We start from the raw sequence: 19,068 nt of genomic DNA, 5'->3' as shown, positions 1-19,068 counted from the left end.
TAATTGGGACTCATTGGCTCAATTAAGCGGCTGTCCCAATTAGCTGAAGTTTCATGAAAATGGTCAAAAGGTGTAAAAAGACAAACTACCATTTAACTGAGTAACAATTTTTTAAATTAAATACAGAACAAATTGGAACACTTTCAATAGTACTACAATATTATAAAGCTGTGTATTAGTTCCTAATAGTTGTCGACGGAGGAATTCATCCTGCGTATGCTGCTGTGTTCTTTTGATTGACGTGAAATGAACAAAATCAGTGTAGGCACTTAATGCAGATAATGGACTGCCTTCATACAATTCCTTTAGATGATTGCATCCTCCAAATCTTAATTTTCATTGTAAGGTTCAAGATGATTGGAGTTTCCTTCAAATTCTTTGTATTTCCTAACTTGTTGAAGTAGTGAGATTGTTTCATTTGTTTCTGGCATCTCCAAGCCTGAATGCTTGAAACCACAGTGAGCACAACAGTTTTGAATTGTCTTACCGCTTATTTCTCACCAACAATCAGTTTTTTCAACTTTTTTTCAACACAAACATACACAACTGATGCTATTTAAAAACTGTCCTGAGGAAGGTGTCATGTTTAATGGCCATCCAAGTGCACCCAACTGACACTAGGCAACTTGGGCAACAGTTTCCTGTCCCAATTAAGTGGCATAATGTCCCAAATAATGAATGGATGTCCCAGTTATTTTCTTGATTCATTTTTGTTCTTTAAGATTTGTCCCAAGTAATTGGCTGCCCTGATTAACTGGTGGCCCAGTTAACTGGAATCCACTGTATTTCCACCCATAGCATCAATTTTTTTTTTGAATTACACAATTGTAGTCAAACTTGTAAACTTAATGATCATAGAAACATAGAAAACCGACAGCACAATACAGGCTCTTCAGCCCACAAAATTGTGCTGAACATATCCCTACCATAGAAATTACTAGGCTTACCCATAGCCCTCTATGTTTCTAAGCTCCATGTACCTATCCAAAAGTCTCTTAAAAGACCCCATCGTATCCGCCTCCACCACTATTGCCGGCAGCCCATTCCACGCACTACCACTCTGAGTAAAAAACTTACCCCTGACATCTCCTCTGTACCTACTCCCCAGCACCTTAAACCTGTGTTCTCTTGTGAAACCATTTCAGCCATGGGAAAAAGCCTCTGACTATCCACACAATCAATGCCTCTCACCATCTATCAGGTCACCTCTCATCCTCCATCACTCCAAGGAAAAAAGGCTGAGTTCACTCAACCTATTTTCATAAGGCATGCTCCCCAATTCAGGCAACATCCTTGTAAATTTCCTCTGCACCCTTTCTATGGCTTCCACATCCTTCCTGTAGTGAGGCAATCAGAACTGAGCACAGTACTCCAAGTGGGATCTGACCAGGGTCCTATATAGCTGCAACATTACCTCTCGACTCCCAAGTTCAGTTTCACGATTAATGAAGGCCAATAAACCATATGCCTTCTTAACCACAGAGTCAACCTGCGCAGCTGCTTTGTGCATCCTATGGACTTGGACCCCAAGATCCCTCTGCTCCTCCACACTGCCAAGAGTCTTACCATTAATTCTATATTCTGCATCATATTACCTACCAAAATGAACCAGTTCGCACTTATCTTGGTTGAACTCCACCTGCCACTTCTCAGCCGAGTTTTGCATCCTATCAATGTCTCGCTGTAACCTCTGATAGCCCTCCACACTATCCACAACATCTCCAACCTTTGTGTCTTCAGCAAGCTTACTAACCCATCCCTCCACTTCCTCATCCAGGTCATTTATAAAAATTACGAAGAATAAGGGTCCTGGAACAGATCCCTGAGGCACTCCACTGGTCACCGACCTCCATGCAGAATATGACCCGTCTACAACCACTCTTTGCCTTCTGTGGGCAAGCCAGTTCTGGATCCCCTTGGATCCTATGCCTCCTTACTTTCTGAGGTACCTTATCAAATGCCTTGCTGAAATCCATATACACTACATCTACTGCTCTTCCTTTATCAATATGTTAAGTCACATCCTCAAAAAAAACTTAATCAGGCTTGTAAGGCATGACTATTCCTAATTGTATTATACCTCTCCAAATGTTCATAAATCCTGCCTCTCAGGATCTCCTCCATCAACTTACCAACTATTGAAGGAAGACTATAATTTCTTGGACTATCTCTACTCCCTTTCTTAAATAAAGGAACAACATCCGCAACCCTCCAATCCTCCGGAACCACTCCCGTCCCCATTGATGATGCAAAGATCGTCGCCAGAGGCTCAGCACTCTCCTCTCTCGCCTCCCACAGTAGCTTGGGGTACATCTCATCCGGTCCCAGCGACTTATCCAACTTGATGCTTTCCAAAAGTTCCAGCACATCCTCTTTCTTAATATCTACATGCTCAAGCTTTTCAGTCTGCTGCAAGTCAGCACTACAATCACCAAGATCCTTTTTCATAGTGAATACTGGAGTAAAGTATTCATTAAGTACCTCTGCTGTTTCCTCCGCTTCCATACACACTCTCCCACTGTCACACTTGATAGGTCCTATTCTTTCACGTCTTATCCTCTTGCTCTTCACATACTTGTAGAATGCCTTGGTGTTTTCCTTTATCCTGCCCGCCAAGGCCTTCTCATGGCCCCTTCTGGCTCTCCAAATTTCCTTTTTAAGCTCCTTCCTGTTAGCCTTATAATCTTCTAGATTTCTAACATTACCTAGCTCTCTGAACCTTTTGTAAGCTTTTCTTGACTAGATTTATTACAGCCTTTGTACACCATGGTTCCTGTACCCTACCAGAACTTCACTGTCTCATTGGAATGTACCTATGCAGAACTCCACACAAATATCCCCTGAACATTTGCCACATTTCTTCCCAACTTTTCCCTGAGAACATCTGTTCCTAGCTTAAGCTTCCAATTTCCTGCCTGATAGCCTCATATTTCCCCTTACTCCAATTAAATGCTTTTCTAACTTGTCTGTTCCTATCTCTCTCCAATGCGATTGTAAAGGAGATAGAATTATGATCACTATCTCCAAAATGCTCTCTCACTGAGAGACCTGACACCTGACCAGGTTCATTTCCCAGTCAGTTAGGATATGTTAGCACATGTCATCTTAATTGTTGCTGTTTTGAGCTTGTGTCCATACCACCATTTTGCATAATTTTACAAAGCCACTGTGTTGAATTCATTGATACCAAATTGTTTTGTTGTGATAGGAAATGTTAACCACCATTTCACAGGAATAAGGGATGCATTAGGTTTCATTGAATCGTTGTGTTGCAAAATCTGTGTCTTGGTTGAAATGATGTTCTATTAAACTGGTGTTTGACAAGAAGGAGAGCATGAATGGGATCAACAATAGAAGGAATCATAATGTTTTACTGGCAGCACTGCTGTATGTGACCCTTGCCTTTCCTGGTGGTGTGCTGAGGACCTGATTGAGTTCTGGCACGGCCAATATTCCTGCAGCCATGAAGTGATTGAAGTGATCTTAATGCCTTGTGGCTCTGTGGAGTGAGTAAATGTGCAAAAGTTGCTTTGTGATGGTAGGTACTGGGTTGCTGGGTGAATACTGCTGTCAGTCCCGAGATTCAGGTTTGCATGCGAGACAGCACAGTGAGTATGTGGGGACAATGAATGCCCCTGAGATGGTTACTGTGTTTGGGTGAGCTGTGGAAAGAAGGGCGGAAACAGTTGTTTTCATTATATTAAATGGGGGTGATGAAAGCGAGACTTAAAGATGGCTGGTCTGTCAACACATCGTGCTGACTGGAGTGCATTCCTGAGCTGTGCACTTCAGTGCTGAGTGATTGTAAAGCTCACCCAAATCTGCTAACCACCAGCCTCCCCAGCGTCTGCTCATTGCTTTTGTGATTCATTCTACTTTGAGTTATGTGGTGATGCGATCACTGTTTCATTGTTGTAGAAATGCCAGATTCGTGGCACAGTAGAGAACAGACACTATTTTGAACCACAGTGGGCTATATAGCTGCAAATGTTAGCACGTGAGAATCAAGGGTGTTGTAACTAATCAGGTAACTGTCCTCAGGCCCAATTTAGGAAAATTAGGAAAATTGCAAACGAAGCTATGTTTAATTGTATTGTATAAATAATATTTTCTACTTTTCCCCCCACACTTGATTTGTTTATGGATTATGTCCATGTGAATGATTTGTTCTAAATTAGCTTCTCCAAAGAACTCCATTCGTAAGTGAGAGACACATAAAGTACCTTGTAAAAGTATTTGGCCCCAACCCTTTGTTCACTACCAGGGATTTTGATCAATTTAACTGAGATTTTTTTTATTTGTGAATCACATGCTCCTTTTTTTTCCAGTAGAAACCAAAAAATAGGGAAAATTGTAAAACGTGAAAAACTAAAACTGTAGGAATAGAATGAGTTGGAGGATAAATGCGTGGCTGAGGGATTGGAGCAGGGGGCAGGGATTCAGATTTCTGGATCATTGGGACCTCTTTTGGGACAGGTGTGACTTGTACATAAAGGATAGGTTGCACTTGAATCCCAGGGGGACCAATATCCTGTTGGGGAGGTTTGCTAAGGCTATTGGGGAGAGTTTAAACTAGAATTGCTGGGGGGTGGGAACCGAACTGAAGTGACAGAGGAAAGGGAGCTTGGCTCACAAATAGAGAAAGCTTGGAGAGAGTACGAAAGGGAGGTTAGGCAGGAGATAGAGAAGGGACGCGCTCAGACTGATGGTTTGAGATGTGTCTATTTTAATGTGAGGAGTATTATGAACAAAGCAGATGAGCTTAGAGCGTGGATCAGCACTTGGAGCTATGATTGGGGCCATTACCAGGACTTGGATGGTGTAGGGGCAGGAATGGCTACTTTAAGTGCCAGTCTTCAGATGTGTAAGGGGTTTCTTCTTTTATGTTACTGTGAAGGCTAAGAAAATGGCTTCTTTGTTATGTGATAATGAAAATGGCTTTTCTGTAATAATAACTGCAATGTAAGGAGTTCTCTCTCTCTGCTTGTTTGGGTTATATTATTGATAAGAGGGGAACGAACCAATTGGGATAGATGTTATTCTTTCTTATGTGTCTGTAAGCTTTTGTTTTCGCGGGCTTTGGCACATAAGGCGTGATGGGGACAGAGAGAGGAGATGCGATGCTGTGACCCTGGACGGCGGGACTGACCTCGAGCGGGAGTCCGAGGCCCAGGGTCTTCGGCGAGGAGAGGAGACGAAGACAGACTCATGTGGAGCGTCTGGTCGACCACCGTGGTTGGTCCCAGGCAGTGGGTCAAGGGGGTCGGAGGGGATCGAATGGTGGAAAGAAGACTCCGTTATTTGAGCTCCAACTGTTGTGCACAAAGTGGTTGAATTTTGATAAGTTTGGTGCCTTTTACTTTCCTTTTATATTTTATCTCTATTGATTACATAGTTCCAGTAATATCTGTAAATTGCAATCATTTAATCGCATATGATGTATTGTCTGTTATTTGGCGGGGTGGGGTACATCACACAGCATCCACCCAAATTTGATTACCCAGTTTGGCGGGGCCGAAGGCTGCTCCCCCAGATGAAAGCAAGCTGAGCGAGCCTGAGGCTCACCGGGGGCTACAGATGTTCAGAAAGGACAGGGAGGGAGGCAGAAGATGTGGGGGCGTGACAGGGATAGTGTTACGGCAGCAGAAAAGGAGGAAGTCATGGAGGGGTTGTCAACGGAGTCTCTGTGAGTGGAAGTCAGGAACAGGAAGGGGTCAATAACTCGATTGGGTGTTTTTTATAGACCACCTAATAGTAACAGGGACATTGAGGAGCAGATAGGGAGACAGATCCTGCAAAGGTAATAATAACAGGATTGTCGTGGTGGGAAATTATAATTTCCCAAATATTGATTGGCATCTCCCTAGAGTGAGATGTTTAGATGGGGTGGAGTTTGTTAGGTGTGTTCAGGAAGGTTTCTTGACACAATATGTAGATAAGCCTACAAGAGGAGAGGCTGTACTTGATCTGGTATTGGGAAATGAACTTGGTCAGGTGTCAGGTCTCTCAATGGAAGAGCATTCTGGAGATGATGATCACAATTCTATCTCCTTTACCATTGCATTGGAGAGGGATGGGAACAGACAAGTTCAGGAAGCGTTTAATTGGAGCAAGGGGAAATATGAGGCTTTCATGCAGGATCTTGGAAGCATAAGTTGGAAACAGATGTTCTCAGGGAAACGTACAGAAGAAATGTGGCAAATGTTCAGGGGGTATTTGCGTGGGGTTCTGCATATGTACGTTCCAGTGAGACAGGGAAAGTATGGTAGGGTACAGGAACCGTTGTGTACAAAGGCTATTGTAAATCTAGTCAAGAAGAAAAGAGCTTACGAAAGGTTAAAAAAAAGCTGATGATAGAGGTCTAAAAGATTATAAGGCTAGCAGGAAGGAGCTTAAGAAAGAAATTAGAGCCAGAAGGGGCCATGAGAAGGCCTTGGCGGGCAAGATTAAGGAAAACCCCAGGGCATTCTACAAGTATGTGAAGAGCAAGAGGATAAGATGTGAGAAAATAGAACCAATCAAGTATGACAGTGGAGATGGAACTGGAGGAGATAGCAGAGGTACTTAATGAATACTTTGCTTCAGTATTCACTACAGAAAAGGATCTTGGCGATTGTAGGGATGACTGCAGTGGACTGAAAAGTTTGAGCATATAGATATTAAGGAAGAGGATGTGCTGGAAGCTTTTGGAAAGCATCAAGTTGAATAAGTCGCCGGGATCGGATGTGATATACCCCAGGCTACTGTGGGAAGCGAGAGAGGAGATTGCTGAGCCTCTGGCCATGATCTTTGCACCATCAGTGAGGATGGGAGAGGTTCTTGAAGATTGGAGAGTTGCGGATATTGTTCCCCTATTTAAGAAAGGGAGTAGAGATAGCCCAGGAAATTATAGACCAGTGAGTCTTTCTTTAGTGGTTGGTAAGTTGATGAAGAAGATCCTGAGAGGCAGGATTAACGGACATTTGGAGAGGCATAATAAGATTAGGAATAGTCAACATTGTTTTGTCAAAGGCAGGTCGTGCCTTACGGGCCTGATTGAATTTTTTTTGAGGATGTGACTAAACACATTGATGAAGGTAGAGCCGTAGGTGCAGTGTATATGGATTTCAGCAAGGCATTTGACAAGGTACCCCATGCAAGGCTTATTGAGAAAGTAAGGAGGCATGGGATCCAAGGGGATCCTGAACTGGCTTGCCCACAGAAGGCAAAGAGTGGTTGTAGATGGGTCATATTCTGCATAGAGGTTGGTGACCAGTGGTGTGCCTCAGGGAACTGTTCTGGGACCCCTACTCTTTGTGATTTTTATAAATGACCTAGATGAGAAAGTGGAGGGATGGGTTCGTAGGTTTGCTGATGACATAAAGGTTGGAGGTGTTGTGGATAATGTGGAGGGCTAGCTGGGCTGAGAAGTAGCAGATGGAGTTCAATCCAGATAAGTGTGAAGTGGTTCATTTTGATAGGGCATATATGATGGCTATAATGACCAGCCTTAATTACAGGTGGCCCCCCGTTTTCCGAACGTTCGCTTTACAGCACCTCGCTGTTATGAAAGACCTATATTAGTTACCTGTTTCCGCTAACAGAAGGTGTTTTCACTGTTACAAAAAAAGGCAGCGTGTGAAAAAAGGCAGCATGTGCCTGAACAGCCAAGCTCCTTCCCCAGAACTGCATTCTAGCTGGCATTGCTTAAACATGTGCTTTATCTCGATTTATTTTGTGCATCCGTTAGCAAGATGAGTTCTAAGGTATCGGAAAAGCCTAAAAGGGTGTAAGGGTGTTACACTTAGAGTAAAACTAGACATAATTAAGTGTTTCGATCGTGGTGAACGAAATAAGGACGTTGTCCGTGCGTTGAACTTGCCTGTGTCCACCATTCACACTATTTATACGCAGAGAGAAAGAATTTTGAAAGCTGCCAATGTTACTGTTGGTTCTGCTCGTAGCAAAGTGGTCTCTCTTAGTCGGCATCCAATAATGGATAAAATTGAGTGAATTGATGGTTGTACAAAGCGTGGTGTTCCGTTAAGTATTCTTATACTTGAGAAATCAGTCAGTCTTTTTAATCAGCTGAAACAGAAAGCACTGGACGATGTTGATGAAAGTGTTGCGAAAGTGGAATGTAAAGGTAGTCGTGGGTGGTTTCATCGGTTTCTGAGGCGAGGGCAGCTTCATAGTTTAAGCAGTGGTCCCCAACCTCCGGGCCGCGGACTGATACATTGCTGCGAAGAGTGCAGTGGTAGTCGGAATGCACCCAGCACATCTTAAGAAAAAAGCTGAAATAAACAAGCTAATTAATTAGGTGCCGCCTGGCACGTAAATGTTGGCCCAGATCAGAGGCAATTGCCGATTGCGTCAGGTGGTTATTCATATAAGCAAGTGTTTAACTGTGAAGAAACGGCAGTTTATTGGAGTCTTCCCAATTCTGGTAACTGAAACTACACTGTACATACATTATTTCTACTTTATATAGGCTGTGTATTTTTATGTGTTATTTGGTATGATTTGGCAGCTTCATAACTTAAAGGTTACCGGAGAGAGTGTTTCTGCTGAGAGCGCTCCTGCGAGATTTTCGCTGCGCTATATAGTGCCGCAGAAAAGTATTTCTACTTTATGTAGGCTGTGTACTTATCCTATCATTCCTGCTTTTACTATATGTTGCTTTATTTTTGGTTTTATGTGTTATTTGGCATGATTTTGTAGGTTCTTTTTTGGGTCTGGGAATGCTCAAAATTTTTTGCCATATAAATAAATGGTAATTGCTTATTCACTTTACGATATTCCGGCTTATGAACTGTTTCATAGGAACGCTGTACCTTCGGATAGCGGGGGAAACCTGTACCTTGGTAGCTTTATATCACAAGATGCTAGAAATAAAGTAGAATTGAAAAGAAGAATTGCCGTTGCCAAAACCATCTTCCAAAAATTGAAACCCATTTTTACCAACAGACACATTTCTATAACAGCAAGGCTTAAGCTGCTAAAATGTTACATCTAGTCAATCTTGCTGTATGCTTCTGAACCCTGGACTAAAACACCAGAACTCCAAAGAAACTTAAAGCAGCAGAAATGTGGTTTCTTAGAAGAATGCCGAAAATGTCATATAGAGATAGGGTAACTAATGAGACGATGCTCCAACGTGCCCATACAAAAAGATCTTTAATGAGAACATTACATGAGAGGAAACTTAAATTCCTGGGCCATGTCATCAGAAAGGGAGAAATAGAATGCCTTGCATACCGCCTTACATTACAAGGCCGTATGCCAGGGAAACGCGGAAGAGGAAGGCAAAGAAGAAAATATATGAACACTGTGAAAGAACTAACAGATCTAAGTGTGCGACATATCATTGACGCTGCGTGGCATCGTTTGATGTAGAATGCCATGATTGCCCAAGCGTGCAACACTCAAGGCACATGAAGAAGAAAGTATATATGATTGCAGAATATAGCATTAATGGTAAGACTCTTGGCAGCGTGTAGGATCAGAGGGATCTTGGGGTCCGAGTCCACAGGACACTCAAAGCTGCTATGCAGGTTGACTCTGTGGTTAAGAAGGCATATGGTGCATTGGCCTTCATCAACTGTGGGATTGAGTTTAAGAGCTGAGAGGTAATGTTGCAGCTATATAGGACCCTGGTGAGACCCCACATAGACTACTGTGCTCAGTTCTGTTCACCTCACTACAGGAAGGACATGGAAGCAATAGAAAGGGTGCAGAGGAGATTTACAAGGACGTTGCCTGGATTGGGGAGCATCCCTTATGAAAACAGGTTGTGTGAACTTGGCTTTTTCTCCCTGGAGCGATGGAGGATGAGAGGTGACCTGATAGAGGTGTACAAGATAATGAGAGGCATTGATCATGTGGATAGTCAGAGGCTTTTTCCCAGGGCTGAATTGGTTAGCACGAGAGGGCATCATTTTAAGTTGCTTGGAAGTAGGTACAGAGGAGATGTCAGGGGTAAGTTTTTGACGCAGAGTTGTGAGTGCGTGGAATGGGCTGCCTACGGCGGCAGTGGAGGCGGAAATGATGGGGTCTTTTAAGAGACTCGTGAATAGGTACATGGAGCTTAGAAAAATAGGGAGCTATGGGTAAGTCTAGGTAGTTATAAAATAAGGACATGTTTGGCACAGCTTTATGTTTCTATGTAAAAATTCAAAAACTGAAATACAAAGGTTCAAACATATTCATCCCCCTTTGCTCCGTAATTAGTTTAAGCATCTCTTGTGGCTATTACAGCCAGTAGTCTTTTTGGACTATTATAGATTCTAATAGCTTTGTAAAGTGACGGAGCAAGATTTGCCCTTTCCTCCTTACAAATTGCTCAAGCTGTGCCTGATTTGTTAGGAAGCGGCGATGGACAGCAGTCTTGATCCTGATAGAGATGTTTCATCGGGTTAAGGTCAGGACTCTGACTGGGCCACTCAAGGACATCAGTTTTCTCCATTTGGAGCTACTCCATGGTTGCTCTGGCAGTGTGCTTTGGGGTCGTTGCCCTGCTGAAAGATGAACCTCCTTCCCAGTTAACAGCATTCATCTTCCCATCAGTTCTGACCAGATTTTTAGTCCCTGCTGCTGAAAGAATTCCCTGCAGTATAAATATTGGATGGGAGGTTAATTGCAATTATAGAAAGTCCATAGTGTCGATGAGTAGTAAGAAACTGCTGGATTGATGGGAATGTGATGAGAAGGAAATGGGATAGGATAGGATCAGTGGAAAAATAGATCTACGTAGACGGGCCTGTTTCTGTTGTATTCTATCCCCTCCCCTCCCCACCCCACCCCACCCCAGATTTAATGATGATGGAAGTCGTGATAAAAATATTTTTTCCCTTTTCCCCTCTCTCTGTTGGTCTCTAATACTTTCAGGTCAATTGCACCTTGTCATGTGAACACTGTAAAGCTCTTCCTTCTGTATCCTCAATACACTTGCCCCTACCTCAATCTTGACTGAATGTGATGCCTGACCATTTCTCACAGCTCTTGACATTTTTTTTTACCCCAATTTGACCCCAATTCTTTGTATTTGTGCTTTGATAACCATGTGCCAATGTTTGCTTTTCTCAACTGTTATTTATTCAATAAGATATCATTCATCCTAAAAGCTTTTGTTGTTTTGTCATGTAGTTTTGCATGGATTACCCTATGCTTATTAAACATATTACCAAACGTATTATTAAACGTATTACCATCTAATTTTTCTCCAAAACATCATTGTCTGTGGTGGTGCATCTTTCTGGAATCTTCTTTAATGTTTCTTTTCCAGTGGGAACAATTTCAAGGTATTTACTTGACTGGACCTGTCAAATGAATTAAATCTCCTCTGTTGGGCTTTATAGAGATCAATACCAGTTTTTTTTCCTCCAGCGTATTCCTGTAACCATTATAGAAAATCTTGCCTGAAAGCTGTCTGGGTGAGCTACTTTCTTAAAATCTTGTGCCCAGAATTGGACATAGTCCTCCATTTGTAGTCTAACCAGGATTGTAAAGGGGTTCATTATAATTTCCTTACTCTTGTATTTTGCACATCTGTTTTAAAACTTCCTGGAACCTGTGTTCTTTTTATTACAAGCTTTCTGAATGTGTTGAGCATTCTTCCTATCAAAATGATTCACTTTTAACTTCTGTGTCATGTCCACCATTTCTACCAGCCTATGAATATTATTGCCTATTATGAAGTGTTCCTTTGAATTCTGTTACTGTTTACTGTACTTCCAAGATTCATGTCAAGTGTAAACTTAGAAATTGTATCCCTGCCAAGTCCAAGTCACCAAATACATGAAGGAGGCAGCTCTCATTGATTCTTGGAAACCTTACCGTTGACCTTCTTATTTTAAAAGGAAACATATCCTGTTATTTTGTGCATTAAAGCCATGTTCCTATCATGCTGCTGCTTTCCTTTTTTTTATTTATTGGGTCAATTTTGTTGGTATGTATAATCTTACCAAATGTTGTTTGAGAGTCATCATACAATCTCCATTATCTCATCAAGAAACTCAGGTTGGTTAAACCCAATTTGCTTTTTGCACAACCGTATTGGCTTGTCATTCATTAATCCATACTTTGTATTGTAAGAGGATTTCCCCAGCCACCTCCCCAACCCCTACCCCACAATATGGTACTGCCCTTATTCTTACTCTTACTAGTTAGTAGATCCCCAAACTTTCCATCTTCACCTATTCATCTGGTCTTTTTTGTCAGTTCTTGCAGATTAGTTGCTCACTTCCATTGGTAGGCTGTATTGAAACTAGTTATATAAGGAGATTGCCTGCGTGCCACTGAGGGCAACAAAGTCAATTATGAACTGCCAGTTTTTTTTTAATGCTCTTGTAAATAAAATCAACAGCGAGTATCCCTTCACCTTATTTTTTGTCCACCTTTATCTATTTATAATCTTGGTCTATTGAAAATGTAGCCTTAAATGCATTCTTTTTCTAAAATTTTATCATGTCTTTGTCCAAAGTGAGAATATCACTTTTAAAGAATCAACTGAATAACCCTTCTCCATTTCTTCTCTTCCTCTCCCTTCTATAAGGTCAATATTCGAAAATATTACTTCATTTTTTTATGATGCTGTGTAGCAATTCTACACATTCCCTGTCTATATTTTCAGATCTTCAGTGTTTAAATTCGGGTTTGTCATAGATCTGTTTTTGTTATCTCTCCCTCCAATTTTGCCTTGTCAACTTCATTCATTTTTGAAGTATGGGATTTCCCCCTTTTGATTCATACAAAAAAAATCTCAGTTTCTCATTTGACTCATTAGTGAAAGTAATCAAGCTTTAGTTGTGCTCATTAGGAGCAAAGCTTAATGTTTTTATATCAAACTTTAAGAATCTTTTTGATAACTTGTATAGTTGTGCTTGAAACAACTGTTATTAACACTCTTTGAATACTGTATAAGACAAATGCTGGGGATACAAAATGACATGATATTCTGGTTAACACTCACAACACGCTGGAGGAACTCAGCAGGTCGGGCAGCATCCGTGGAAATGATCAGTCAACGTTTCGGGCCAGAACCCTTCATCAGGACTGAACAGGGAGGGGGCAGAGGCCCTATAAAGAAGGTGGGGGGAGGATGGGGGAGGGAATTGCTGGAATGAACATAATGGTATGATCATTGATTTCTCCAACTTCCGGTAATTCCCTCTCCCTCCCTTCTCCCATCCCAGTTTCACTCTGCCCCCTCCCCCAGCTGCTTATCACCTCCCTCGTGGTTCCGCCTCCTACTACCCATTGTGCTTTCCCCTATTCCTCCTTCACCTTTCCTGCCTATTACCTCCCTGCTTCCCCTCCCCCACCCCTTTGTCTTTCCCCTTACTGGTTTTTCACCTGGAAACTACCAGCCTTCTCCTTCCCACCCTCCCCCACCTTCTTTATAGGACCTCTGCCCCTCTCTCTTCAGTCCTGACGAAGGGTTCCAGCCCAAAATGTTGACTGTTCATTTCCACGGATGCTGCCCGACCTGCTGAGTTCCTCCAGCATGTTGTGAGTGTTGCTTTGATTCCAGCATCTGCAGAATATTTTGTTTATGATATTCTGGTTTATTTCCCATTTCAGAACTTGTTTAAAATAGAAGTTTGTTAAGAGTTTTTTTTCTTTAGGGCATCTATTTGATTGCATGAGAAATCAAACAAGTCTGTATTGCAAGTACTTCAGTTTTGTGAATTTGCTGCATGTACTCATTTCCCTGCTATTCTTGTCCGGTATAGAGAGAATTGGATAATTTCTCCATTTCTCATGCTTGGAGTGACTAGGATTCATTTTATTGTACGTGCTCTTGTCTTCCATTCACTATATTTTTCTGGAACGATCCTGCTGTTTACACATTTCATGTAAAGCCCTCATGAAGTCAGTTCATTACAAAGTGATCATGAAGGCTTCATTCTTCCATTCTCATGGAGGATAACAGAACTATACTGTGCAAACAGAATTTTGCCAAAATTTTACTGTAAATCATGCTGTACTTCAGTCATAGCTACAATACAGCTCATTAGGAGGTACAAAATGCCAGTGGATATTGGCATACATTTTAAACTAGTTTTGCAAGATAATCAGTTTAAATTTTAAAAGAAATTTTGATACTTTCATACCTTGAAGTCTTAAGAGATATATTGCGAAGTGTTTCATAGCCATTTAGTTGTTTCTTGTTCGGCTATTGTTTTGACATAAGGAGTGATCACTCAAGTTGGTTAGGCTGCAACTGGAATGTTAAGTGCAGTTCTGGTTACTGTTCTATAGGAATGGCTCTAGCTTAGCTCCCAGAGTACATGTTAAACATACAATTAAATTGTTATTTTGGCTAAGAGTAAATGTTGTCCTTGATATTAGGTGAGTTCACCTATTTGTCCCTGAAAAATGTAGAGAATTTTTTTTCAAAAAAATTCAGTCTTTGTGGGAGGACAAGACTTTAGTTTATTATCCTTAACTTAAGATGGTCCTTCAATCAGTACTATGTTCCTTTAGCTTTTGCAGTGCCTTGTAAAAGTATTCAGCCCTCAACCCCTTTTCACATAAATCAGTATTACAGCCAGAGATTTTGATCAATTTAACTGAGAATGTTTATTTGTGTATTACATGCTCCTTTTGTTATAGTAGAGCCCAAATAACAGGGAAAATTGTAGAACATGAAAAGCTAAACATTCAAAAACTGAAATGTCAACAGTTCAGAAGTATTTATCTCCTTTGGTTAGTACTTCATTGGACCACCTCTTGCAGCTATTACAATGACTAGTCTTTTTGCATAAGTCTCTGTTTGCACTGCATAATGTGATGGAGTAAGATTTGCCCAGTCTTCCTTGCAGAATTGCTCAAGCAGTGCCAGGTTATTTGGGGAGTGGTGGTGGACAGCAGATTTGAGGTCTTGCCAGAGATGTTCAGTCGGGTTAAAGTCAGGACTCTGGGCCACTCAAGGACCTCAATTTTCTTTATTTGAAGTCACTTCATGGTTGAGTTGGCAGCATGTTCTGGGTCATTGTCTGGCTGATAGACGAACATCCTCCTCAGTTCAAACTTTGGCAGAGGCTAGCAGGTTTTTTATGCAGGATCTCTCTGTATTTAGCAGCATTCATCTTCCCATCAATCCTAACCAGATTTTCAGTCCCTGCTGCCAAAAGGCATCCCCATAGCATTCTTTACATATGCACCCTATTAGATTTACACCACATATCCCACTTAGTGTTGAGGCCAAAAAGTTCTACCTTAGTCTCATCAGACCACAAGACCTTCTTCTGCATCTTTGCAGTATCTTTTAACTGATGCTTTGCAAAGTTTTTACGGGCAAGGATTTTTTTAAAGCCAGGGCTTCTTCCTTGTCACTTCCATAAATACCCTTTTGTGAAAAGCTTAGAGATTGTGGGACCGTGACCAGCCACTGACTTCTGTTCTCTGAGTGACTGTTGGCATCATAGTATTCTCTCTTACAAGTGCCATTCTTCTCCAGCGACTAAGTTTAGAGGGGTGGTCTGACCTAGGCAGTGTGGCTTTGATCTCTTAATTTTTCTCTTTTTCATGATGGACTACACTGAGCTCTGAGGTATGGCCAGTGCCTTTAAGATGGTCTGTACCCTTCCCCATATTTGTGCTTCTCTATTATTAGTTGCCTGACTTGTTATGAATGTTGCTTCGTCGTCATTTTGGTTTGTTCTGTTAAAAATCTGCCATACTGATGGATCTTAGAGAGCAGCTACTTATTCTTACGAATTCACTGAAAGCAGCTGATTTTTCAATTTTCTTCATCAACAAATTAAGTGAATTGGTAAGGCAATATTGGACCTGAGGAAAGTTAGCATAGTTATAAAGTATAATTATAAAGGGGATGAATACTTTTTCAATGACATAATTTTGGCTTTTAATTTTTAGTAAATTGTTGTCAGGTTTTGGAATTTTTCTTTTGATTTGACACGATGCACAATATTTTTTAGATTAGTTCAAAATCTTACTTCAATATATTTCAAATTTAGAAAATGAGACATTAATTTGTGAAAACAGTTGTGGGGACTGAATACATTGGACAACATTTTTTTGTAAGTGTTGCTTCCTGAGAATTTTTTTTTTGTTTTGTTAGACCACTTGAGGCTGAACACAAATGTAGTTTCAGATGACTGGTATCACATAGGAATTTGGAGAAACAAGGAATTAACTTTTATTGAATATAATGAGTTTAATTTCATAACAGTGTTGATACTTTGCAGTAGTTCAACTAAGCTAAAATGTTTTGATAATTTCAGAATCAGGTTTAATATCAGCATATATTGTGAAATTTGTTGACATTGCTGCAGCAGTACAATACAATACACAATAATAGAGTACAAGAAACATGAGTTATTACAGTACAGAGGAAGAAGTTATTCCTGAACTGTTAAGTGTGTGCCTTCATACTTCGGTACCTCCTTCCTGATGGTAGTAATGAGAGCAAGGCATGACCTGGGTGATGGAGGTCCTTAATGATGGACACCGCCTTTTTGAGGCATTACTCCTTGAAGATGTCCTGGATACTGCAGAGGCTAGTGCCCATGATGGAGCTGATGAAATTTACAGCTATCTGCAGCTTACTTTGATCCTGTGCAGTTGTCCCCCTCGAATACCAGACGATGACGTAGTCAGTTAGAATGTCCTCCATGGTACATCTGAAGAAATATTTGAGTGATTTTGGAGGCATACCAAATCTTCGCAAACTCCTAATGAAATATAGATGCTCTCAAGCCTACTTTGTAGCTGAACTGATATGTTGGGTCCAGGTGAGATCCTCGGGAATATTGACACACAGAAATTTGAAATTGCTCACTTCTGATTCCTCGATGAGGACTGGTGTGTATTCCTTCGTCTTACCCTTTTTGGAGCCCACAATCATTTCTTTGGTCTTGCTGATGTTGAGTGCACGTTTGTTGCTATGACACCACACCTGATATATCTCACTCATGTACACCCTGTCATCACCATCTGAAATTCTGCCAACGACGGTGTTTCATCGCCAAATTTATAGATGGCATTTGAGCTGTGCCCTGCCACGTAGTCATGGGTGTAGAGATAGTGGAGCAGTGGGCTAATCACACATCCCTGAGGTGTGCCATTGTTGATTGTAACGAGGTGGTGATGTTGTTTCCAATCTGCACAGATTATGATCTATCAGTTAGGAAGTCGAGGATCCATTTGCAGAGGGAGGTACAGAGGCCCAGGTTCTGGAGCTTTTCAGTCAGAATTGTAGGAATAATTGTGTTAAATGCTGTGTTGTAGTCAATAAACAGCATCCAGACATAGGTATTTGTATTTTTGTTTGTTCTCAGTGCTTGAGGACTCTCATTTAAGTGTCCAAAAATAATCAGCCGGCATTGAAGGATTCCAGTTGCCCTGATACCATTTCTCCATGTCTGCAATATCCTGGTGAAACCTTTCAACATGCTCGTTACTGACAGCACCAAGATTTGCAGGGAAGAAATCTAAATGGGAATGCAAATGTGAGGAGACCAGGCTTTGTCATGGTCGCCAATTTTACATCCAAAGTAGAGCTCATAGGCTTTCTTAATAAGAAGAGTCATGCTCTGTCTTTGAGGTTTAAGTGTGTACTTGTCAGAAATACATCTGAAAGTATTGCAGCTGTTGCAGCATTGGCAAGACATTTTGCTATCACAAATACTCCTGAAAATACAATTACTTTATTATAATAAGCACAAGCATTATGCCATGCACGTGGAGCATATACATCAACATGATTGCAAACCAATATGGATGTAAATGCAATGCATAGAACGGTGTGTGCATGATGCTTTTATAGCCTTTCTAAAGCCTGTCCTGCCATGAAGCATCTGCCCTGCTTCAACATGCTCAGGCATGCCTGGACAAGATAGAAAACTTTTTCCTCTTGCATTGTGGGCAACATTTTAATTGGCGAGTTATGAATTGTGTTACGTACCCCGTAACTGGGTTGCCAAACCAGCAGAAATGGATCACTCAGTTGGAGTCTGGAGTACTAGAACTAAGAAAGTTTTATTAAAGAAACGAGCAACACAGTAATCGAAAAGATAATAAATGCAACAGTTCAGCGATGATAAACGCACATGTGCACAGAATTAAGATAACAGCATCAATCAAGCTCTATCGTTGTCTAGGGGTAAATGACCAATTTCAAAATGACTCAAAGTTCAGTCCAGTTAGTAGTTCAGTTCGCAGTAATCGTTGCCATGGCGATGGACAAGGTGGGGGAAGAGAGACAGAATAGGAACAACTGATCATTCAGAACACTGCTTCACTCACAGACCAGCGAGATGGCTCACAGACCAGCGAGATGGCTCACAAACAGCTTTTGGGCGGGTCCTTGGTGATGTCACCTGAGGTCACCGACTGTGACCCCTCCTCCAGATGCGGTCGATCCTCTGCAGTGAACCCGGCACCCAGGCAAGGGCGGACACACACCGGGTTCCCGCTGATCGTACCTTTCCACCCTTGTCGTTGTCTGGTACTTCTCACCCACTCGTGAGAGGCGCACCGCTTCCAGGGTCTCGTTACCTCGGGTGGCGTGTGTGTCCCTGTCTTAGCGAACCTGTCCCTTTTTATCCCCCTGCTGGGGTATCGCCTGTCCATCACTTCAAACAGTTCAGGGTTCAAAGGGGGGAGCCGCTCCAGACAGCTCTCTCTCCCACATCCCTTCATTACACATCTCCAGACGCTGCTCCATTGTTCCTTATCTCTCCTTCCCCTGAGGGCAGGTGGCAGACCAACTGCTGATGCCACTGATGCTAGCCCAGGCCAGCAAACATCTTAATTTTATGTGTATTCTCGTAACAATTGAAATAACAAATATAGGTGATTACAGAAAATGTAGGTGATCAGCTTCTGATAAATCCAAAGATACACTCAGAACTATTCAGTAACAAAATCTTTGTTGTCTAGTGATATTGTCCTGCAACCTGTACAGTGGGCACTCACTGTATATCAAGCTGGTTGTACTTGGGCCCTGGAGTAGAATATGAACATATAACTCAGAAACTTTCATTAGACTAATATCCAAAATAAAATTACTTAAAAATAGAAAATTCTCATAGACAATGCACGTTACTGTTTTCAATTTCA

General features: G+C 41.5%; 1 protein-coding gene across 3 annotated transcripts in view; it reads left to right on the top strand.

Annotated features, from left to right (window-relative positions):
• Positions 1-19,068, top strand: part of fam193b (family with sequence similarity 193 member B) — a 104,591-nt gene that overhangs the window by 30,580 nt on the left and 54,943 nt on the right. The gene's annotated exons all lie outside the window — the stretch shown is intronic.

Source organism: Mobula hypostoma, chromosome 7 (assembly GCF_963921235.1).
Source record: "Mobula hypostoma chromosome 7, sMobHyp1.1, whole genome shotgun sequence".
In the NCBI taxonomy this organism is placed as follows: domain Eukaryota; kingdom Metazoa; phylum Chordata; class Chondrichthyes; order Myliobatiformes; family Myliobatidae; genus Mobula; species Mobula hypostoma.
Note: the sequence above shows the minus strand (reverse complement) of the source record. Positions and strands in the feature narration are given on the sequence as shown.